This window comes from Aquarana catesbeiana, linkage group LG10 (genome assembly GCF_042186555.1).
Source record: "Aquarana catesbeiana isolate 2022-GZ linkage group LG10, ASM4218655v1, whole genome shotgun sequence".
Taxonomy (NCBI): domain Eukaryota; kingdom Metazoa; phylum Chordata; class Amphibia; order Anura; family Ranidae; genus Aquarana; species Aquarana catesbeiana.
In genome coordinates, this window is record NC_133333.1 from 169,921,099 (window position 1) to 169,946,782 (window position 25,684).

Here is a 25,684-nt window from a genome sequence, read left to right on the forward strand (position 1 = left end):
TGATGTCTATAGGTCATGGTATGATGATATCTATAGGTCATGGTATGATGATATCTATAGGTCATGGTATGATGATGTCTATAGGTCACTGTATGATGATGTCTATATGTCATGGTATGATGATATCTATAGGTCATGGTATGATGATGTCTATAGGTCACTGTATGATGATGTCTATAGGTCATGGTATGATGATGTCTATAGGTCATGGTATGATGATGTCTATAGGTCATTGTATGATGATGTCTATAGGTCATTGTATGATGATGTCTATAGGTCATTGTATGATGATGTCTATAGGTCATGGTATGATGATGTCTATAGGTCATGGTATGATGTCTATAGGTCATGGTATGATGATGTCTATAGGTCATTGTATGATGTCAATAGGTCATGGTATGATGATGATGATGATATATCTATAGGTCATCATATGATGATGTCTTTAGGTCATGGTATGATGATGTCTATAGGTTATGGTATGATGAATATGTCTATAGGTCATGGTATGATGAAGATGATGATGTCTATAGGTCATGGTATGATGAAGATGATGATGTCTATAGGTCATGGTATGATGAAGATGATGATGTCTATAGGTCATGGTATGATGATTAAGATGATGATGTCTATAGGTCATGGTATGATGATGTCTATAGCAATTAGGAATGTGGTATACATGGGATATCTGACACATAGAGGATTATTCACCCCCCCCCCCCCCCCCCCAATAAGACATAAAACAGACATAGAGACTCCCTTTATATTAGTGTGCAGTGAAGAGGTGAAAGGTGACCCCTAACATTGGTGGTCGGTGGAAGAGTGTCAGCTTATTTTTGAGGTCAGTGGAATAATGCTCCTTACATTGGTAGTCAGTGAGATGATACAATCTCACTATCTTACATTGGTGGTCAGTGGAATAGTACGATCTCATCATCTTACATTAGTGGTCAGTGGAATAGTATGATCTCACCATCTTACATTGGTGGTCAGTGGAATAGTAGGATTTTCCCATCTTACATTGGTGGTCAATAAAGGAGTACCATCCTACATTGGTAGTCAGTGGAGTAGTACGTCTTACATTGGTGGTCAGTGGAAGAGTTCCATTGTACATTGGTGGTCAGTTTAAGAGCAAAATCTTAGATTGGTGGTCAGTGGGAGAGTACCATATTATATTGGTAGTCAGCAGAAGAGCACAATCTTACATTGGTGGTCAGTGGAAGAGTGCCCCCCTTCACTGATCATGCCTGTACAAACTCAGCCCTTTATCACACCTGTACGCACTCAGTCCCCCTCACAACTCTATGCACTCAGTCCCCCTCACACGTCTAAGCACTAATCCCCCCTCGCGCCCCTACGCACTCAGCCCCCCTCACACCTCTATGCACTCAGCCCCCCTCACACCTCTACACACTCAGTCTCCCTCACTCCTGTACGCACTCAGCCCCCCTCACACCTCTACGCACTCAGCCCCCCTCACACCTCTACGCACTCAGCCCCCCTCACGCCTCTACGCACTCAGTCTCCCTCACGCCTGTACGCACTCAGCCCCCCTCACACCACTAAGCACTCAGCCCCCCTCACACCTCTACGCACTCAGCCCCCCTCACACCTCTACACACTCAGTCCCACTCACACGTCTACACACACATCCCCCTTATACATCTACGCACTCAGCCCTCCAACACACCTGTAGACACTCAGCGCCCCCCCACACACACCTGTACACACTCAGCTGCCCCCCACACACACACCTGTACACACTCAGCTGCCCCCCCCCACACACACACACCTGTACAAACTCAGCCCCTTTGTCACACTTGTATGCACTCAGTCCCCCTTACACCTGTACGCACTCAGTCCCCCTTACACCTGTACGCACTCAGTCCCCCTCACACCTCTATGCACACAGTCCCCCTCACACCTCTATGCACTCAGTCCCCCTCACACCTCTATGCACTCAGTCCCCCTCACAACTCTACGCACTCAGTCCCCCTCACACGTCTACACACTAATCCCCCCTCACGCCCCTACGCACTCAGTCTCCCTCAAGCCTGTACGCACTCAGCCCCCTCACACCTCTACGCACTCAGCCCCCCCTCACACGTCTACGCACTAAACCCCCCTTATACATCTACGCACTCAGTCCCACTCACACGTCTATGCACTCAGCCCCCCTCACACGTCTACACACTAAGCCCCCCTTATACATCTACGCACTCAGCCCCCTCACACCTCTACGCACTCAGCCCCCCTCACACCTCTACGCACTCAGCCCCCCTCACACCTCTACGCACTCAGTCCCACTCACACATCTATGCACTTAGCCCCCCTCACACCTATATGCACTCAGCCCCCTTATACATCTACGCACTCAGTCCCCCTCACACCTCTATGCACTCAGCCCCCCTCACACCTCTATGCACTCAGCCCCCTTATACATCTACGCACTCAGTCCCCCTCACACCTCTACGCACTCAGCCCCCCCTCACACGTCTACGCACTAAACCCCCCTTATACATCTACGCACTCAGTCCCACTCACACCTCTACGCACTCAGCCCCCCTCACACCTCTATGCACTCAGCCCCCTCACACCTCTACGCACTCAGTCCCACTCACACATCTATGCACTCAGCCCCCCCCACACCTATATGCACTCAGCCCCCTTATACATCTACGCACTCAGTCCCCCTCACACCTCTATGCACTCAGCCCCCCTCACACCTCTATGCACTCAGCCCCCTTATACATCTACGCACTCAGTCCCCCTCACACCTCTACGCACTCAGCCCCCCTTATACATCTACGCACTCAGCCCCCCTCACACCTCTACGCACTTAGTCCCACTCACACGTCTATGCACTCAGCCCCCCTCACACCTCTACGCACTCAGCCCCCCTCACACCTAGTCCCCTTATACATCTACGCACTCAGTCCCCCTCATACGTCTACGCACTCAGCCCCCCTCACACCTCTACGCACTCAACCCCCCCTTACACCTCTACACACTCAGCCCCCCTCACACCTCTACACACTCAGTCCCACTCACACGTCTACGCACTCAGCCCCCCTTATACATCTACGCACTCAGCCCCCCAACACACCCGTAGACACTCAGCGCCCCCCCACACACACCTGTACACACTCAGCTGCCCCCCACACACACACACACCTGTACACACTCAGCTGCCCCCCCCACACACACACCTGTACACACTCGGCCCCCCACACACACACCTGTACACACTCAGCTGCCCCCCCACACACACACACCTGTACACACTCAGCCCCCCCACACACACACCTGTACACACTCAGCTGCCCCCCCCACACACACACACCTGTACACACTCAGCTGCCCCCCCACACACACACCTGTACACACTCAGCTGCCCCCCCACACACACCTGTACCTACTCAGCTGCCCCCCCACACCTGTACACACTCAGCTGTCCCTCCCACACACACACCTGTACACACTCAGCTGCCCCCACACACCCACACACACACACACGTCTACGCACTAAGCCTCCCTTATACATCTACGCACTCATCCCCCCTCACACCTCTACGCACTCAGCCCCCCTCACACCTCTACGCACTCAGCCCCCCTCACACCTCTACGCACTCAGCCCCCCTCACGCGTCTACGTACTCAGTCCCCCTCACACGTCTACGCACTCAGCCCCCCTCACACCTCTACGCACTCAGTCCCACTCACACGTCTATGCACTCAGCCCCCCTTATACATCTACGTACTCAGCCCTCCAACACACCCGTAGACACTCAGCTGCCCCCCCCACACACACACACCTGTACACACTCGACCTCCCCACACACACACACCTGTACACACTCGGCCCCCCCACACACACACCTGTACACACTCAGCGGCCCCCCCACACACACCTGTACACACTCGCCCCCCCACACACACCTGTACACACTCAGCTGCCCTCCCAAACACACACACACCTGTACACACTCAGCTGCCCCCCCCCACACACACACCTGTACACACTCAGCTGCCCCCCCCCACACACCTGTACCTACTCAGCTGCCCCCCCCACACCTGTACACACTCAGCTGTCCCTCCCACACACACACACCTGTACACACTTAGCTGCCCCCCCCCCACACACACACACACACCTGTACAAACTCAGCCCCTTTGTCACACCTGTATGCACTCAGTCTCCCTTACACCTGTATGCACTCAGTCCCCCTTACACCTGTACACACTCAGTCCCCCTTACACCTGTATGCACTCAGTCCCCCTCACACCTCTATGCACTCTGTCTCCCTCACACATCTATGCACTCAGTCCCCCTCACACCTTTACGCACTCAGTCCCACTCCCACCTGTACACACTCATCTGGCCCCCCCACACACACACACACCTGTACACACTCATCTGCCCCCCCAACACACACACCTGTACACACTCATCTGCCCCCCCAACACACACACCTGTACACACTCATCTGCCCCCCCAACACACACACCTGTACACACTCATCTGCCCCCCCCCCAACACACACACCTGTACACACTCATCTGCCCCCCAACACACACACCTGTACACACTCATCTGCCCCCCCCAACACACACACCTGTACACACTCATCTGCCCCCCCAACACACACACCTTTACACACTTATCTGCCCCCCCAACACACACACCTGTACACACTCATCTGTCCCCCCCAACACACACACACCTGTACACACTCATCTGCCCCACCAACACACACACCTGTACACACTCATCTGCCCCCCCAACACACACACCTGTACACACTCATCTGCCCCCCCAACACACACACCTGTACACACTCATCTGTCCCCCCAACACACACACCTGTACACACTCATCTGCCCCCCCCCCACACACACACCTGTACACACTCATCTGCCCCACCAACACACACACCTGTACACACTCATCTGTCCCCCCCAACACACACACCTGTACACACTCATCTGCCCCCCCAACACACACACCTGTACACACTCATCTGCCCCCCCAACACACACACCTGTACACAATCATCTGCCCCCCCCACACACACACACCTGTACACACTCATCCCCCCCCCCCACACACACACACACCTGTACACACTCATCTGCCCCCCCACACACACACACCTGTACACACTCATCTCCCCCCCCCACACACACACACACACCTGTACACACTCATCTGCCCCCCCAACACACACCTGTACACACTCATCTCCCCCCCCCACACACACACACCTGTACACACTCATCTGCCCCCCCACACACACACACCTGTACACACTCATCTCCCCCCCCACACACACACACACCTGTACACACTCATCTGCCCCCCCCCAACACACACCTGTACACACTCATCTGCCCCACACACACACACCTGTACACACTCATCTCCCCCCCAACACACACACCTGTACACACTCATCTGCCCCCCCAACACACACACCTGTACACACTCATCTGTCCCCCCCAACACACACACCTGTACACACTCATCTGTCCCCCCCAACACACACACCTGTACACACTCATCTGCCCCCCCCCACACACACACCTGTACACACTCATCTGCCCCACCAACACACACACCTGTACACACTCATCTGTCCCCCCCAACACACACACCTGTACACACTCATCTGCCCCCCCAACACACACACCTGTACACACTCATCTGCCCCCCCAACACACACACCTGTACACACTCATCTGCCCCCCACACACACACACCTGTACACACTCATCTCCCCCCCCCACACACACACACACCTGTACACACTCATCTGCCCCCCCCAACACACACCTGTACACACTCATCTGCCCCACACACACACACCTGTACACACTCATCTCCCCCCCAACACACACACCTGTACACACTCATCTGCCCCCCCAACACACACACCTGTACACACTCATCTCCCCCTCAACACACACACCTGTACACACTCATCTGCCCCCCCAACACACACACCTGTACACACTCAGCTGCCCCCCTACACACACACCTGTACACACTCATCTGCCCCCTCAACACACACACCTGTACACACTCATCTGCCCCCCACACACACCTGTACACACTCATCTGCTCCCAACACACACACCTGTACACACTCATCTGCCCCCAACACACACACCTGTACACACTCAGATGCCCCCCCCCTGTACAAAAACAGCCCCCTCCCTTCACTTGTACTCACAGCCCCCACTTGTAAGGTGGTCTTCCTAGGTCCAGGTCCTGTTTCTACATATCCCTGTGAGACACAAGAGCAGCTACAATCCAAAATATAGTAATGACAGTACACATGAGGGGTGCACATGCAGGAAGCAGCCAGAAGTGGCAGTAAAGAGCCCGACTGTGAGCTGCATAACACAGAGCAGCCTCTGCTGACTCACAGGAATATAGAGAGCCAGCGCAGCTACAGAGCACCCACCCTGCCTTGTCCCATCCCTGATAGCTGGCCTGACACCCCCCCAATGTGTAGCGCCCGGGGCATCCCCCCCCCCCCCCCATAGGTACAGATGTATTAGCAGATTTAGATACACTAACATATTGAAGCCAAACTCCATCTCACACTTTATAATCAGTTACAGCAACATATTTTTTTTCTTTTGGGATAAAGGTTTAACATGAATAAATAAAAGCTGATCATTTTAAGCAGCCCTATCAGTGGTAAATGGTTTGTCTTAACACTCTTAATTGATACATTTCCAGGAAAGATTGCTCTGATGGACAACAGATTACTGGCAGGATCACCAGATGAAACTAGAAGAAAGAAAACCTAAAAAAATAAACCTTATGCTGCAATCATCTAAAAGTTGGTAAACTGCAATATAATAAATGTTTTATTTTGGGTTTAAGTTAAAAAAATGTAAACAGTGAAAGTTTTAAAAAATATACAAAAAAAAACCAACCATTTTTTTAAAGCTCCCCTCCTCCAAGTAAACGCACATATGAATGTAAGTGCTTGGCGACTGGGCCTACATATGAAAACATATATTGCAGAAGGCATCTTAGTTATCACCATGCATGTAGAGTGGAGCAATAATTCTATCACCATGGTCCATGGTGAATCCTGAAATGATGACCTGTAAAGGCTTTGAAAGCATTGCCTATGGACAATTTTGGGTACCAAATTTTGTTGCCTTTTCACAGGTATGCGCAATTTTAAGGTTTGACATGTTCAAGCCATTTACTTAACGCAACCAGATCTTTTATATTTTACCAAATAGTAGGCTAGTCTATTGTGTTTGTGAGCAGTAAAATTAACTTCATTAGCATCATTTTTACTGAAAATATGAGTTAACCACTTCAGCCCCGGAAGAATTTACCCCCTTCCTGACCAGAGCACTTTTTGCGATTCGGCACTGCGTCGCTTTAACTGACAATTGCACGGTCGTGTGGCGTGGCTCCCAAACAAAATTGACGTCCTTTTTTTCTTTGGTATTAGATTACCTCTGCGGTTTTTATTTTTTGTGCTATAAACAAAAAATAGTGACGATTTTGAAAAAAACGCATTATTATTTACTTTTTGCTATACTAAATATCCCCAAAAAATATTTGAAAAAACATTTTTTTTCCTCAGTTTAGGCCGATACATATTCTTCTACATATTTTTGGTAAAAAATTGCAATAAGCGTTTATTGATTGGTTTGTGCAAAAGTTATAGCGTCTACAAAATAGGGGATAGTTTTATGGCATTTTTAATGATATTTTTTTTACTAGTAATGGCGGCGATCATCAATTTTTATCCTGACTGCGACATTATGGCGGACACATCGGACATTATTGACACATTTTTGGGACCATTGTCATTTATACAGCAATCCGTGCTATACAAATGCACTGATTCCGGGAGCTCCGGGAGCTCCGTGAGTCGGGATACCCGTAAATGACACTGGCAGTGAAGGGGTTAACCATTAGGTGGCAGTGTAGGGGTTAATTATGTCATGGGGAGTGTTTCTAACTGTGGGGGGGCGTGGCTACATGTGACACATCACTGATCTCTGCTCCCGATCACAGGGAGCAGAGATCAGTGACACTGTCACTAGGCAGAACGGGGAGATGCTTGTTTACATTAGCATCTCCCCGTTCTTCCTCTCCATGAGGCGATCGCGGGTATCCCGACTCACGGAGCTCCCGGCAAGTGCACGCACGGAATGGCATGGCGGCAAATTTAAAGGGACGTACGGGTACGCCCATTTGCCCAGCCGTGCCATTCTGCCAACGTACATCGGCATGCGCCGGTCGGGAACCAGTTAAATTTAAAGTGGTTGTAAACCTCAGACATGAAATATGAACAAAGCACATCCCTCTATAGTATGTACTTGTCTCAGTTAAGAGAACTAAGTGTCATTTCTGTCTGCTGCCTCGTTCATCAGCTTATCAGCATGTGTGTCACTTCTGACAAGTTTTCCTGATGAAACATGGTGACAGAGGAGGGATCTCCAGCTGATTGACAGCCTTAGCTCTGTTCCTGTGTGCTGTGTGAAAAGAGAGGCTAGGTAGGTGTCCCTTCCCTCCAATCAGCTCTCAGAGCTCTCCTCACTGAGCTTTGCAGAGTGTGACTTCAGCTCTCCGCCCCCTTTTTTCTGACAGCTCAGACAGCTTTATAAGTTCAGCACTTTGAATGGATGTAGAGAAGAAGACTGCAGAAAAACATGTGTATCACCTGAGGCCAGTCACTTAATTGGGAACATGTGGGGATTTACAACCACTTTAATTTTAGTGCACACAAACATGATACATTATCCATCTTTTGGTAAAATATAACTGATAAAGTTGTGTTCAGTAAATGGGTGCCTAGGAGGCCCAGCCTTAAAGTGGATGTAAACCCGAATTTTTTTTTTAAATCATACTGTAGAGTATAAGATTTCCTATCATTTGAGCCCAGTCTTGCCACACAGAGTTATTCCATCGCTGAGCAATCCTCTTTTATTGTTCAGTGAGATAAATCTTGACAAACTGAGAAAAACTTTGTCAAATCCTCCCCCTTGCTGTGAGTGACAGCCTAAGACACATGCATTATTTTTTAATTCCCTCCCCCACTCCTTTCTTCAGCAGCTCTGCAAGGATTGGCTGTTCCACACCTCAGCATGATTTGGCATGCTGAAGTCATGTGGTTACTTTCCTGTCTTTTCACTGGATGTTAGAGATCATAGCAGAAGTTCAGTGTTAGAAATACACAGGAGAAAATGCATATTGACAAGGGGAGTGTAGAGATGGGCTGGGAGTCTACTGACATCATGACTCCACCCACCGAGCTCCAGACAACAGACCCACCCACAGAATCTGCAGTTTTTCGGGTCTAATAACAGACTGAGGGGAGACATTTGACAGGTAAAGATACATGCAGGAGGCAAGTATATCCTTATAGATAACCCCTATGGCAGTAGTTTAGAAAGGATGACATTGGGTTTACATCCACTTTAACAATGTCAGGACCACCCACCGCACTTATACTGCGGCAGGGTGGCCCTGCAGTGCTGGATCACATACATGTACATGATTTTGTAGCTCCAGGTGGGGGATGCACGAGCTGCAGCACAAGCCAATCAGCTGGTCCTGGCCATAACCCACTGATCGGCTGAGTGAATGATAGAAGAGAGACCTGTCTAGGTAAACAACATGGTTCTCCCCTCAGACAGTAGCGATGTTCCGTAGCAATGTGTGTAAGAACCGGCACATTGCTTAGTAAAAACAGCACACATTACACATAGGCACACATTTAACCCCTTGATTGCCCTAGATGTTAATCCCTTCCCAGCCAGTGTCATTAGTACAGTGACAGTGTACATTATTATTAGCACTGATCACTTTATTAGTGTCACTGGTGATGTCAGTGGCAGGTAATCAGTCCCCCCCAGCGTCAGTTAGTGTCAGATTTCCCACCGCAATCCCACTATAAGTCGCTGATCACCACCATTACTAGTATAAAAGAATAAAAATTCCGGTATATATCCCATCATTTGTAGACACTATAACTTTCACACAAACCAATCAATATACATTTTATTTACCAAAGATACGTAGCAGAATACATTTTGGCCAAAATTTATGATTTTTTTTTTTTTTTATTATTGGAAATGTTTTAGGCCGCTTTCACACTGGGGCGGTTTGCAGGCGTTATTGCGCTAAAAATAGCCCCTGCAAACCGCCCCTAAACAGCCTCCGCTGTTTGTTCAGTGTGAAAGCCCGAGGGCTTTCACACTGAAGCGGTGTGCTGGCAGGAGAAGAAAAAATCTCCTGTCAGCCGCATCTTTGGAGCGGTGTATTCACCGCTCCTAAACCGCTCCTGCCCATTGAAATCAATGGGACAGCGCGGCTATACCGCGGCTATAGCCACGCTATACGAGGGGTTTTAACCCTTTTTCGGCCGCCAGCGGGGGGTTAAAACCGCACCACTAGCGGCTGAATACCGCAGTAAAACAGCGCTAAAAATAGCGCTGTTTTACCGCCGACGCCCCCTACCGCCCTAGTGTGAAAGGGGCCTTATAGCAGAAAATATAATATATTGTTTTTTTTGTTTTGTTTTTTTATTTGTCTTTTTTTGTTTATATTGCAAATAATAATACCACCAAAAGAAAGTTCTATTTGTGTGAAACAAATTATATAAATTTTGCTTGGGTGCTGTACCGCGCAATTGCCAGTTAAAGTAGCGCAGTGCTGAATAGCAAAAAATGGCCTGCTCATGAAGAGGGTAAAATTATCCCAAGCTCAAGTGGTTAAAATTGCATGTGCCCATGAAACGGCAACATACAAAAGGGTACCCAACATTGTCCATAGATGACCCTATTTAACCACTTCCATACCAGGCCAGTGTCATATGACATCCGCAGGAACACTCTGTCCCCCCGGGCGGGCGTCATATGATGTCCTGGACTTCTCGCCACCCCTGCGGCCCCCGGGGCCCGCAGTGTGGTGCTCAGGGATGAGGCGTGTCCCTTGGGACACAGTCCATCCCAGATCAGTGTAAAGAGCCAATAAAACTCGTCTCTTTAACACGTGAGCAGCTGTGTCTAATCACAGCCAGTCACATGCATTGTCCTCATGCACGGCGCTCGTGCATGCCCCTGCGGGGATCAGCGATGAGGCTTGTCACACTGACACAGCCCATCTCCAATCTGAGTACCCGAGTACCTGTCACCAACCCATCAAAGTACCCAAGTACCTGTCACCAGCCCATCAGAGTATCCAAGTACCTTTCACCAGCCCATCTGAGTACACGAGTACCTGTCACCAGCCCATCAGAGTACCCGAGTACCTGTCACCAGCCCATCAGAGTACCCGAGTACCTGTCACCAGCCCATCAGAGTACCCGAGTACCTGTCACCAGCCCATCAGAGTACCCAAGTGCCTTTCACCAGCCCATCTGAGTACACGAGTACCTGTCACCAGCCCATCTGAGTACCCGAGTACCTGTCACCAGCCCATCTGAGTACCCAAGTACCTGTCACCAGCCCATCTGAGTACCCGAGTACCTGTCACCAGCCCATCTGAGTACCCGAGTACCTATCTGCAGCCCATGCCTCATAGAATATAGGTAGGGGTGTTTGCTTTCCAAAATGGAGTCATTTTGTGGGTAATTTCACTGTCTTGGTGCTCCAGGACCTTCAAAAGTGATAGGGAGGAATTCAATTATATGTGTAATTTATGCTCCTAGAACACCTGAAGGTACTACTTCAATGGTGGACCTCACTATGTGGCCAGGCTGTGTAAAAGTCTCACACATGTGGTATCGCCATACTCAGGACGAGTAGTAGAATGTATCTTGAGGTGTAATTTTTGCTATGTACATGCCATGTGTTAGAAATATCTTATAAATTGACAACTTGGTGTAAAAAAAAATATGTTTTAATTTTCTTTCCACGTTTTCCGAAGACTTGTGGAAAAAAATGAATCGTTCAAAAGACTCATTATGCCTCATAGACTATAGCTTGGGATGTTTGCTTTCCCAAATGGGTCATTTTGTGGGTAGTTCCATTGTCCTGGTGCTCCAGGGCCTTCAAAAGTGTGATAGGTCGTTAGGAAATTTTATGTGCAATTTATGCTCCTAGAATGCCTGATGGTGCTCCCTGCATGTTGGACCTCTCTATGTGGCCAGGCTGTATAAAAGTCCCACACATGTAGTATCGCCATACTCGGGAGGAGTAGCTGAATGTATTTTGGGGTGTAATTGAAAGTATGCGTATGCTGTGTGTGAGAAATAACTTGTTATTGTGAAAATTATGTGTAAAAAAAAATAATAATAATTTCTTTATTTTCCCAAGAATTGTGGGAAAAAAATTACAACTTCAAAAAACTCACTATGCCTCTTACTAAATATCTTGGTCTTTCTACTTTCCAAAAAGGGGTCATTTGGGGGGTATTTGTACTTTCCTAACATTTCAGGGCCTCAAGAGATGAGATAGGCAGTCAGTGCATCAGGTGTGATGAATTTTCAATAATTTGCACCATAGCTTGTAGACTCTATAACTTTCACACAGACCAAATAATATACACTTATCTGGGTTATTTTTTACCAAAGATATGTAGCAGTATAAACTTTGGCCCAAATTTATGAACAAAAATTACTTATTTGCAAAATTGTATTATACAAATGAACAAAAAAGTGTTTTTTTTTCAAAATTTTCGCATTTTTTTCACTTATGCCACAAAAAATAAAAAACCTAGTGGTGATTAAATACCGCCACAAAAGAAAGCTCTATTTGTGTAAAAAAAATGATAAAAATTTTGTTTGGGTACAGTTTTGTATGACTGAGTAATTGGCATTCAAAGTGCGAGAGCGCTGAAAGCTGAAAATTTGTCTGGGCAGGAAGGGTGTATAAGTGCCCTGTATTGAAGTGGTTAAAGCCTTTACAGGTCCTCACTTCACTTCCACTTGTCTTGAGGTGATAGGATATTATTATTATTATACAGGATTTATATAGCGCCAACAGTTTACGTAGCGCTTTACAACTTGAGGGTAGACAGTACAAATAAAATACACTTTGATACAGTAGGAATTAGAGGGCCCTGCTCCTTAGAGCTTACAATCTAAGAGATATGATTCTCTCTATGAGGCAAACTTTTCCAGACAGGACATAGAAAACAAAAAAACCTTGGAAACCTTTTTTTCACACTTTACCACACTCCATCTAAATCTAAAAGAAAATGTTTTGAGTAGAGTTATACTTTAAAAAATGTGTACTTTGTACTTACCTTTCTTATTCTGCATTAGTAAGTAGAGTGAGAAAAAAATTGTCGGAGAAGAGAGAAGAAATGGATGGAGGATTTCAGGCGAAGGTGGAGGCAATGGATGCAGAGAGGAAGACAAGAGGAGATGCTGAGAAAGGTGGCTATTAGAGCCCAGAAGGAGCAGTAAGTACAAAGTCCGATATGGAAACAATTTTTGAGAACATATAGATTGTAAAATTGAAAACTTAGAAAGTCACATTGTCTATGTGTAAGATTCCTTATTAGTAGTAAAATGTGTATCTAGAGGGCTATACAATCTATGTATCTCATAGATTAACCCAGGTATAGAGAACAGAAATGATTGAGGGACCTTTTTTAGCTCCTACAACTTATGTTACCCAAAATGAAGCTATGGCATTCCATAGAACTGAACAATCAGCAGAGCCCCATCCAATGTCTAATTATCCTAAAGGGACAGATTTTCGTAGATCTAAGTAGAGCTTTTTTGTATTGCTAGTGAGATTTTACTTTGTGAAATTTTTAGATGTTAAAATCACATATATATATATATATTTATATGTAGGAAGGCCAGTATGGTGGCCTGAATTTATGGGAGGAGCCCGGGGGGGTATTTAACCAGCCCGCTCGCCTGTGGTATTTGTCGGTTTCCTGTGCGACTATTTGAAACTCAGCGTCCGTGAGTTCCCGTCTCCGTGATTTCCCGCATTCGCAACATTTCCGTCCTCGAGAGTTTAGAGGTCCTCGTTACCGATTCGTATTTTCGTACAACGCGTCTGGCTCGGCTGTCACAGGTAGGGTTCCGGCTGACTTTTGTTTTCACACATTGTTAGTTATCATGTCACTAAACAGTGATATCAAACTTACGAATCACTCGCAAATGTAATCATAAAGTATACCACTCGTACCGTCGTTATTGTAGCCATTTCGTTATTTGTACCCCACTGCAACGAAGATGTCGCTTCATTTAGGCATGTCTAACATACTGTTACCATGCTTCATTAGACAAGCCGTTGTGATTTGCAAATTCGCAAAATTCTCTAACGACTCATGTCAGTTCGATACTAATTCTTTTCACATTTCAGAAACATTTCTAAAGCATTTCAAACATTTCAAACCATTTTGAATCATTTCATTCATTTCAGTCACGTACGGCGCTCTGATTCGAATCCAGTTGCATCTAAAGATGCACCGATTCGCTCCGGTGTGCCCCCGTTGCTTACGGCCTCATTTCAGTACATGCTCCAGAGTCAAATTCCTTGTTAGTCGCTCGTTACGGCTCACCGATTCGTATCTCTGTCATGGCCATCATTTCACTGTCACATATCGCGCTCCGATACGAATCCAGTCGCATTGAAAAACGCACTGATTCGTCTCGGCGTGCCCCAGGTATTTGCCACATTTCGGTACAGGCTCCAGAGTCCGATTCGAAGTCAGTCGCAATAGCGGCATGATCGATTCTTGCCTCTGTCATGGCAAACCAAAACTATTCCACTGTCACCGCGCTCCGGTTTGAATCCAGTCGCATCTATGATGCACTGATTCGGTACGGTGTGCCCCAGTTGCTCGGTCTCATTTCAGTACATGCTCCAGAGTCCGGATCGTGGTTAGTCGCAGATGCCGGGCGACTGATCCGCATCTCTGTCATGGGAATTAATTACCATTCATTTCACTCCCACATATCGCGCCCCCGTTTCAAATCCAGGCGCATCCGAGATGCACCGATTCGTTACGGTGTGCCCCAGTTGTTTCGGCATTTCCTATACCTGTACCAGAGCTCGGTTTATTGACAGTCGCAGTGGCGGCACAATCGATTCACACCTCGGGCAGGGTAAAACATTTCAGTCATTTCATTGTTATGTACTGAGCTCTGATTCGAATCCAGTCACATCTAAAGATGCACCGATTCGTCCCGGTGTGCACCAAAGTTTTCTGTTGCCTCATTTCACTACATGCTCCAGAGTCCAATTCGCTGTCAGTCGCAGTCGCGGCATGACCCAGCCAGGCCTCTGTCATGGCAAGATGTCTTTGAATCTTGGGCATTCGTGAGGTATCGATTCAACCCGGTAGGCCACAACAGTCCTGGCCTCGTGTCATGCCAGGCCTCACAGTTCGACTCATAGCTTGTCGCAGTCGCAGCATACCGATTCGTGCCACCATCAAGGCATTTACATTTTACTTATTTATTTCGTTCCATACACCTGTCGTTTAAATCACCATACAAGTTACTACTTCAAGTTAGTTAGCAAACCCTTCACGAGTTGTCACCTTTTCATTTTCCTCCAGGCCAGTCAAAGTTCAGTAGGTCCACCCTGCACCAGGTTAGACGATATCCCCCCAGGTAAAAAAAAAAAAAAAAGGAGCACAAGCTGGGTACGTATGGCTTTTAGAGAAAAGAAGCAAACTTGAAATTCATGTCACCCCCAACAGGTTCCAGTCGACCAAAACACGATCTCAAGGACAGGATATCTTATCTAGAGGGCGCATCCAAGAAACTTGTGTGAAGTCAAGCAACAGAAGAAGGCATGACTAAGCCAAGTCAACGTCCTGTGGCTAGGGCTCTACCTCACCTCACACCCCACCCACTCCCTTGCCACATACCTTATCCAGGGATTCACAGTAGGGTTTCACACCGGCCTCATTTCACTGCCCCATACTACCTACGAATGTAGGAATCTTCACTCAGCGACCACTGACGAACAGGCCATAGACCAGCTCTTACAGGCAGAAATAGACCGAGAGTTCATTATAGGCCCCTTCACTCAGCCCCTTTCAGTACTTGGAGAGTCAGCCCTATTGGGCTTGTCAAGGGCAAGTTCTCAAATAAATTACGTTTGGTGTACGACCTGTCTGCGCCTCATTCTTCCCACATTCCCAGTCTCAATTCCCTAATCCCCTCCAAAGAATTATCCCTAAAATATTCCTCCGTGGATATGGCAATCCAAGCTATCATCAAAGCAGGTACAGGAGCCTGGCTTTTCAAAGCCGACATCTGGAACTTCAAGCTCCTGCCTATCCACCCATCCCTTTGGTGCTGGCATGGCATTAAGTGGAAGGAGGCATACTATTTTGCCATGAAGTTGACTTTCGGTTCGAAGAGTAGCCCTTGGCTCTTCGACACATTCGCTCAGTCCCTTACCTGGATACTCTTGAACAAAGCTCATTGTCAAGAGGTCATCCATTACTTGGACGACTTCTTACTAATAGAACCACCCAGCATGCCCCCAGGAGACCTTGACAAACTCAGAGTTGTATTCGGAAATCTCAATGTTCCCATCGCTGAGCATAAAGTCGACGGTCCAGCACACAACATCACCTTTCTCGGGGTTAACTTAGATACCTGCACCATGCAGGCCAGTCTCCCCCTCGACAAACTAACCCGCATTAGGGCAGTCCTCCGAGAATTCACCCACACTAGGGGGTGTAGCAAAAAGCAGCTGCAATCTCTCCTGGGAATGCTTAATTTCGCCATGCGAATCATTCCACAGGGTCGCACCTTTGTGTCACGTCTGCTGATATTTCTGTCACAAACACAAGACCCCGATCAGATCCTAAATCTAGATACCGCAGCAGTAGCGAACCTATCCACGTGGGAGGAATTCCTTTCCGCCTGGAATGGTATATCCCTATTTATACCTATGGTCTCGTCCCTTTCACCCCAGGTGGTGACAGATGCTACAGCATCCACAGGCTTCGCTGCAATTTTTGGCCACCAATGGTTTTCAGGACCCTGGCCTCCACAGATACTGTTGATACCTGGCTTCACCCGAACATCTTCCCTCTTCGAGCTCTATCCCATAGTGGCAGCCGCACAGCTCTGGGGTCATCAGTGGACAGGGCAAACTGTGGTCTTCACCACCGACAATCAGGCCACGGCAGACATTATCAACAAAGGCAGGTCAAAGTCCCTATCAGTCACGTCCTTCCTGCGCAGATTGGTACAACTGTCTTTACAACATCAATTTAATATCCACTGTTCATTTATTCCAGGCAAATACAACCTAGCTGCAGACACACTGTCACGTTTTAATTACACTTCCTTTTTCGAACAGGTTCCCAGAGCCAATCCAGTGTCGGCCCCTATCCCCTTTGGTCTCAGCTGACCCTGGACTAGTACAACATTTACAAGGAGCAACCCAGCTCATCAATCACTCACTGTCCCATAACACACTCAAAGCCTACCAGACAGCTTGGAGGGCGTTCAATAAATTCCTGGCACCCTGCTCCAAGGGAACAACAGATGTCAAGCACGTACTGGCCTTCATCTCATATTGTCACACTCAGCTGGCCTTATCTCATAATACTATTCGGCTATACCTTGCCGGCATACAACATTTCTTGACTCTACAAGACCCCGCAAATTCTTCACTGTTTTCATCCCACGCTATCCGAGCCATCCTACGTGGCACTCAGAAACACCAACCGGTGGTCAGTACCAAACGTTTACCCATAACGGGTCCCATCTTTAGGGGTATGTCGACCATCCTGAATACTTCTCCATTTGGTCTTCTCCCCAGTAAAGTCCTACAAGCAGCCATATTCTTGGCCTACTACGGGTTCTTGCGACCTGGCGAGTTCACCTGTAATGACCCCGCAGGCCAAGTGCTACGCAGACGACACTTGGTTCACTACCAAGACCGCTTCGTCCTCCACCTTGAGGTTTCTAAAACCCAGCAGGCAGGCTCTGGAGTGGACATTCACCTTTACAAAATTTCGCCGATCTGTAAGTGTTCATTTGGCTTTTATCATTCAATTAAATGTGAAAGGATTTACGCTATGTGGAGCACTTTGTGTTTTTTTCTGGTAAACATATCAACTCTGCTGTGATTCATGGTGACGATCCCCACTGACACTGTGGTATCCAGTGCCTGCCTGTGAGATCCTGGGCTGGGGTTACAGCCATCTGCTTAGCGTGGTCCCCTGTAATAAGGGACCATCGCTTTCCGGTAAGCGGCAGTGTGTTTCTGAGGTGGAGGTCCCATCAATGCACTTGTCACTTTAACGTGAATCTACACTACTCATCACTCTGGGATTTGTTTTTCACTATATGGACTTTCTTATGTATTAATCAGTATACATCTAACTTCACCCTTCTGTGCATTCGTTTTATGGATAATTTTTCAACAGTACTTTCTTATGTCCGCACGTTTGTTTGATTACAATTGTTTTGATTTTTATTTTTGCATTTTAACTATATTATTCATTATTATCACTACTATTTGTGGCACTTAACTTTGCAGTTTTCACCACACTTTACTAGCGCAACTTTATTTTTGTATTACTTTGATTGGTGTCGTATAACACTCCTTAGTTGCAGCTTCACTTATCTTTTTGATTGTTAGCGCAGTATTCTCTATACACACCTTTACAAAACCAATAATAGCTGGTGTCCAGTCACCGTACTCAATCATCTTCTGTCACTCCTGCCTGAACAACCGGACTCCAGTCCCCCTCTACCATTTCCAGTCAAACCCTTAAGTGCCTGTCAGTTTGTGAAACACATAAGGATACTTCTCTGCAACCTTTATCTTAACCCTAGTCAGTACTCCGGCCACTCCTTTTGTATTGTAGCTGCCTCGGCAGCATCCCGCCACGGGGTCCCAGACCACCTCATTAAAAGACTAGGCAGGTGGAAGTCAGCCTGCTTCGCCCGGTATATCCCTAATCCTCAAGTGGAGATGGCACAGGCATTTTAAAAATTGGCTCAATGAACAACTGAAAAACCAATAAAATACTATACCCCTACCTGAAAGTTTTTGCCCCCTTATTTTGGTATACCGTCCATCAGACCAAAGCACACTTTCAGGTCCATTTCATGTGGTAAGTCCACACTTCCAGGTCTATTTCATATGGTAAGTCTTATGTTAACTATAAATGTTATCCATGTCTGTATCGGCCATAGGGCTTCAACCATAAGTAGGAAGGCCAGTATGGTGGCCTGAATTTATGGAAGGAGCCCGGGGGGGTATTTAACCAGCCCGCTCGCCTGTGGTATTTGTCAGTTCCCTGTGCGCAATACCCACCCTCCCATCCCCCTTTTCAGGGCATTTCTCAACTATTCATTTCTCTTCACAAAATAATCATTTCTAAAACTAGGGTATGCCCCCTTATTTTGGTGTACCGTCCATCAGACCAAGGCACACTTTCAGGTCCATTTCATGTGGTAAGTCCACACTTCCAGGTCTATTTCATATGGTAAGTCTTATGTTAGCTATAAATGTTATCCATGTCCGTATCGTATATATATATCTCTATCTATATATATATATATATATAGATAGAGATATATATATATATATATATATAGATAGATAGATATATATAGATAGATAGATATCTATATATATAGATCTATATATATAGATCTATATATATAGATATATATATACAGTATCTCACAAAAGTGATTTTTGTAAATATTTTATTATATATTTTCACGTGACAACACTGAGGAAATGGCACTTTTCTACAATGTAAAGTAGTAAGTGTACAGCTTGTATAACAGTGTAAATTTGCTGTCCCCTCAATATAACTCAACACACAGCCAATAATGTCTAAACCGCTGGCAACAAAAGTGAGTACCCTAAGTGAAAATGTCCAAATTGGGCCCAATTAGCCATTTTTCATCCCCGGTGTCATGTGACTCAGTGTTGCAAGGTCTCAGATGTGAATGGGGAGCAGGTGGGTTAAATTTGGTGTTATCGCTCTCACTCTCTCATGCTGGTCACTGGAAGTTCAACATGGCACCTCATGGTAAAGAAGTGTCTGAGGATCTGAAAAAAAAAATTGTTGCTCTACATAAAGATGGCCTAGGCTAAAAGAAGATTGCCGCGACCCGGAAACTGAGCTGCAGCATAGTGGCCAAGACCATACAGCGGTTTACCAGGACAGGCTCCACTCAGAACAGGCCTCGCCATGGTCGACCAAAGAAGTTGAGTGCACATGCTCAGCACTGGCTAGCTACAGTTCATTGAGGGAACCATGAATGCCAACATGTACTGTGACATACTGAAGCCAAGCATGATCCCCTCCCTTCGGAGGGGATCATGATAACAGGATAACGGCTCCAAACACACCTCCAAGACGACTACTGCCTTGCTAAAGAAGCTGAGGGTAAAGGTGATGTACTGGCCAAACATGTTTTTAGACATAAACCCTATTGAGCATCAGTGGGGCATCCTCAAACGGAAGGTGGAGGAGCGCAAGGTCTCTAACATCCACCAGCTCCGTGATGTCATCATGGAGGAGTGGAAGAGGACTCCAGTGGCAACCTGTGAAGCTCTGGGGAACTCCATGCCCAAGAGGGTTTGGCCACACAAAATATTGACACTTTGGGCCCAATTTGGACATTTTCACTTAGGAGTGTACTCACTTTTGTTGTCAGCTGTTTTATCATTAATGGCTGTGTGTTGTGTTATTTTGAGGGGACAGCAAATTTACATTGTTATACAAGCTGTACACTCACTACTTTACATTGTAGCAAAGTGTCATTTCTTCAGTGTTGTCACATGATAAGATATAATAAAATATATATAAAAATCTTCCTTGTGGCACTTTGTCCCGCTGGCACATTATCTCCCTGCCTGCAGATTCAGAGTGAGAGAGAAGTGCTTCCACACTTCTCTTATAAGCAGAGCCGCTCAGTGGAAGATCTTTCCCATCTTCCACTGAGCCATCTCATTGTTATGCGAACAAGGGGATTAGGGGGTACCCAGGCACATCCAGGACAAAATGTGCACACACCTATTCAGTGGGCATAGCTTGAAGACCAGTTCTGGCCAATTTCAAGGCTAATAGGCAAGGGGTTATCAAACAGAGGGCAATGGGAAGCTGGTCATTGCCATGGGGAAAACATTATTTTTTTTTCATTGTAAAAAAATCCCAGTGCTGTCCCTACATATATAAGGCATGCAATTCATATACAAACAATCCCTATGGAATAATAAATAATTATAAACATATGCAAATTAGATATTTCAAGTCCATTCCAAGCGTGAATAAATCAAGTCCTTGAAACAAAGTGCAAAGGTGCTTTCTTCAAAGTGCAAATGCAACGTGCCAGTAGTGCTTCAATTCTTCACTGTACAATTAAAAATGTGCAGCGCTCCCCTTCTATGTGCCCTCACTCACCAACATTAGAATTCAAATGCGCCCATTAATAGAGAAGTTTTTATTTAGTGTTGCTGTTCCTTATTGCTATTACTATTATTATTATAATACAGGATTTACAGTGCCTTGAAAAAGTATTCATACCCCTTGAAATTTTCCACATTTTGTCATGCTACAACCAAAAACTTAAATGTGTTTTATTGGGATTTTATGTGATAGACCAACACAAAGTGGCACATATTTGTGAAGTGGAAGGAAAATGATAAATGTTTTTTACCATTTTTTACAAATAAATATCTCTCTAGATGTGCAAAGTTGGTAGAGAGACATACCCAAAAAGACTTGCAACTGTAATTGCAGCAAAAGGTGGTTGTACGAAGTATTGACTCAGGGGCGCTGAATACAAATGCACGCCACACTTTTTACATATTTATTTGTAAAAAAAATTGAAAACCATTTATCATTTTCCTTCCACTTCACAATTATGTACCACTTTGTGTTGGTTTATCACATAAAATCCCAATAAAATACATTTATGTTTTTGGTTGTAATTTAACATGACAAAATGTGGAAAATTTCAAGGGGTATGTATACTTTTTCAAGGCACTGTATATAGCGCCGATAGTTTGCGCAGCACTTTACAACATGAGGGCAGACAGTACAGTTACAATACAATTCAGTACAGGAGGAATCAGAGGGCCCTGCTCTGCTAGAGCTCACAATCTAGAAGGGAGGGTCAATTGATACAATAGGTAATAGCTGTGGGGGGTGAGCTCTATCCCCACTGCTCCACTCAATGAAATGGCAGGATTGGATGATGTTTCCACATTTGCCCTCATAAACCTTGTACCATGCGGGGTTAAAGTCCCTCACTTTATAAATTGCACAGTAAAAAATTGAAGCACTACTGGCACATTGCATTTGCCCTTTGAAGAAAGCACCTTTGCACTTTGTTTCAGGCACCTTTCACACTGGGAAGCTTTTCAGGGGTTTTTGCACTAAAAATAGCGCCTGTAAAGCGCCTCTCAAGCCACCTCAGTGTGAAAGCACTTGCAGGACGGGAAAAAAAGTCCTGCAAGCAGCATCTTTGGGGCAGTGGGGGAGAGGTGTGTACAACGCTTCTCCACCTTCCCTGCCACTGAAATCAACGCTTTGCAGGGGCTTCGGCAGTGGCGATTTGTGGGCGCTATTAACCCTTTATTCGGCCGCTAGGGGGTTAAAAACGCCCACTAGCGGCTAAAAAGTGCCACTAAAGCCCCCCCGCCCCAGTGTGAAAGTAGCCTCAAGGACTTATTGGATTGGATTTATTAACGCTTGGAAATGATTTCATGAAATACCACATTTGCAGATGTTTATAATTATTTATTATTCCATAAGTATTGTTTGTATATGAATTGCACGCCTTATATATGTAGGGACAGCACTGGGATTTATACATTGAGAATTTTAAAGGGACATTTACACCTTTATTTCAGCAGCAGTCCCCATACTAGGTATATTCACTTATATTTAATATAACATATCACTGTAGAACGGGTACATATCCATTATTTTTCCAAATTACGTATTTGGTAATTGCCTTTAAGCTATATGTGGAGCTACAAAGAAGGGAAACTGTAAGGTACGCAGAAAAGTTCCATATAGAATGTAATCCATGTGATACAGTGGATCCATAAAATATTCATAGCACTTCACTTTTTCCACATTTTGTTAAGTTACAGCCTTATTCCAAAATGGATTGAATTCAATATTTTCCTAAAAATTCTACAAACAATACCTCATAATGACAATGTGAAAAAAGTTTGTTTGAAATCTTGGGAAATTTATTAAAAATAAAAAACTAAAGGCTCAACGCTACTATTCCACCCAGCTTGAGTGAGGTCAACTCATGCAAGCCGTTCCTTTGAATAGTTCTGCCCTCTGCAGCTGTCTCTCAGGCCTTACTACGCCTGTCCCATTGCCTTGATTGATGTTTGTTGAATCTCTGTCATTATCTTTGTTTTTCTGGTCCTGCCTTCCCGATTTCGTGCCATGCGCCACCCCTCCCCCCCCCCCCCCCTTCATAGCCTGAGGTCTAAAATGCCCATGAACCTCCAATATGGGTTTATGTGGGTTGCCCTGGCATAATATGGTATTTGTTGCATTAACAATACCTGATCAAAATTGTATATTTATTTGTATTATTGCTGTTTACTATTTTTCAATCAATTTGTTATTGTTCATTATGCTCTGTATATTTTGTTTTGACCCCTTTGCTATGTGAGCTTTGCTGCTTGCTCTTCCTCGGGACACTGCTGGATGATGCTGGCACTTTCTTATGCTCCCATGTGGCGGCTAGGTGGTCACCCTGGTGGATGGACGTGTCCCGTTCTCCAGGGACCGCCCCTCCCACTTGTGCACGTCCAAGTGTTCTGCCGAGAAAGTTCCCCTCGGCGGATAAGGACCCCCCTCTACTGAGCAGGCGCAGCGCTTGCTCAGTAGGAACAACAAGGGGGCCGCCGAAAAGAGCCGAAGCTGAACACCTGAGTCAGCTGTAAACGGCGCCTGTGCGCGAACAGTATTTTAATAAAAAAGTAACAGGCTCGCTACGCTCGCCACGCTTCAGCACAGCCTCACTACGCTTGCCACGCTTCGGACAGGGCCTCGCTGCGTTCGGCATATCATTATTCTAACTCTATGTCCACTTGAATGGTGGGGCTTTAACGTGGACATAGGGTAGAATGTAGTGACTCAGGTGTTCAGCTTTGGCTCTTTTCAGCGGCTCCCTTGTTGTTCCTACTGCGCAAGCCCTGCGCAGTAGAGGGGGGGTCCTTATCCACCGGGGGGACTTTCTCAGCAAGACACCGGCCTGGGCCTTCGCCCTTTGGCCTTAGGATGAGCATGCATGCACACGCGACCTCCTCACACATGCCATATGGGAGATCACACGTCACACGCTGGCGATGGTCGGCATTTGTGAGCGCCGCGGAGTTGGGGACTATATAAGCAGCTTGTCTGCTTGTATATGCCATGGACATTGGGACCCCAGGACCTCTGCAATGCCGTCTATCCATAGTAAGTATACCCCATTGCTACAACCATTGCTACAGCCATCTCTCTACTCCTACTGATGAAGCTGCAACTATGCCCCCTAATCCACCTCTGGCAACTCTCTTTTTCTTATAGGACCGACATATTGGGGATTTAATGTTGTGTGCCTATCTGCACCTTCACTCCAAACCTATTCCCTGCAGTGCTATGGAATCCTGCTGAGCATTGGCGCTCCTGCCTTAAGCCGGCTTCTACTTCCCGGGACCCCCATATCCTGTGTATCCATATACAAGGTTTGTTCCTTCTACACACTTGTCTTTCCCCCCACTATTCTTTCTTTCCCCCTCCCCCCCCCCTTCCTTCCCCCCCTTCCTTCCCCTTACTTCCCCCCCTCCCCTCCCTCCCCAGTTCCCTCCTTTTTTTTTTTTTATTGATCACTTGTCAATCAAATTGTAGATATTCTCCTGATGAAGCGGCATTAGACCCCGAAACTAGTTGAGATATGCTATCCGTGATCAACTATCCCACTGTGATCCTCCCCCTTCGGGGTCCATTATTTTGGTGATATACATGGATTGTTACCATGCTTTTTAATCTGTATTTGACTATATGTTGCTTTTTATTGATGTTGTATTAATAAAACTTTATATATTTTTTCATACACCCGCTCATACAACTTGAATTTATCTTAGCTTAACTTGTACTGAGATAGTCCAATCGCCCCTGCTCCTTAGGAAGGTCCGGTTGGGGACCAACCTCCCGATCCCTTTATTTCTAACTTCTGGATGATGGTACAACTCTCTATACTCTTTTTATTGCATTTATGGTCATAGAGGCTACATCTATTTCCTCATATCTTACACAGTTGTCACCAAAATATTTGCCTCCGTTGGAAGATTTCCCCTTACCTCTCCCTCTTATGACAACTCTAAAATGTAAGATTCCCCCCCTTTTCTTTTGTTGACCGTTACCACCAGGACAAATAGAGAAATAATCTACTGAAATAGACAGCAACAAAAACTTGTCAGCGGACCTAAACTTAAGCCTGCAAAACTCAAAGTGGAACTTTCAGTCATTTTTTTCATCTTTCCATCTATTAAATCTTCTGCCCTTGTTGTTTTAACTTTGGATAGTAAAACTTTTTTTTTCTGCCAGTAAATACCTTATACAGCCCACTTCCTATTTCTTGTCTAGAAAAAAGCCTAGGCTTATGACATCATGAACAGCTCTCTCTCTCAGTCTCGTGAGAGTTTGCCAGGAAGGGAGGGGGGATGAGTCATAAGAGGGCCAATGAGAGCTGCAGAGCTGGAGGTGTGCC

The 25,684-nt window shown here is 46.2% G+C and overlaps 1 long non-coding RNA gene across 3 annotated transcripts in view; it reads left to right on the forward strand.

Moving 5' to 3' along the window:
- Nucleotides 1-24,653, forward strand: part of LOC141111027 (uncharacterized) — a 26,444-nt gene extending 1,791 nt beyond the window's left edge. Inside the window, exons 2-4 of one of the 3 annotated variants that reach the window (XR_012236362.1) lie at nt 6,748-6,854; nt 13,253-13,392; nt 24,502-24,653. This is a non-coding gene — a long non-coding RNA (uncharacterized lncRNA). Of the gene's footprint in view, nt 1-6,747; nt 6,855-13,252; nt 13,393-15,657; nt 16,134-24,501 lie in introns of those variants that run through there. The other 2 variants (XR_012236361.1, XR_012236363.1) reach the window with 2 other exon arrangements.
- The last annotated feature ends 1,031 nt before the right edge of the window (nt 24,654-25,684 follow it).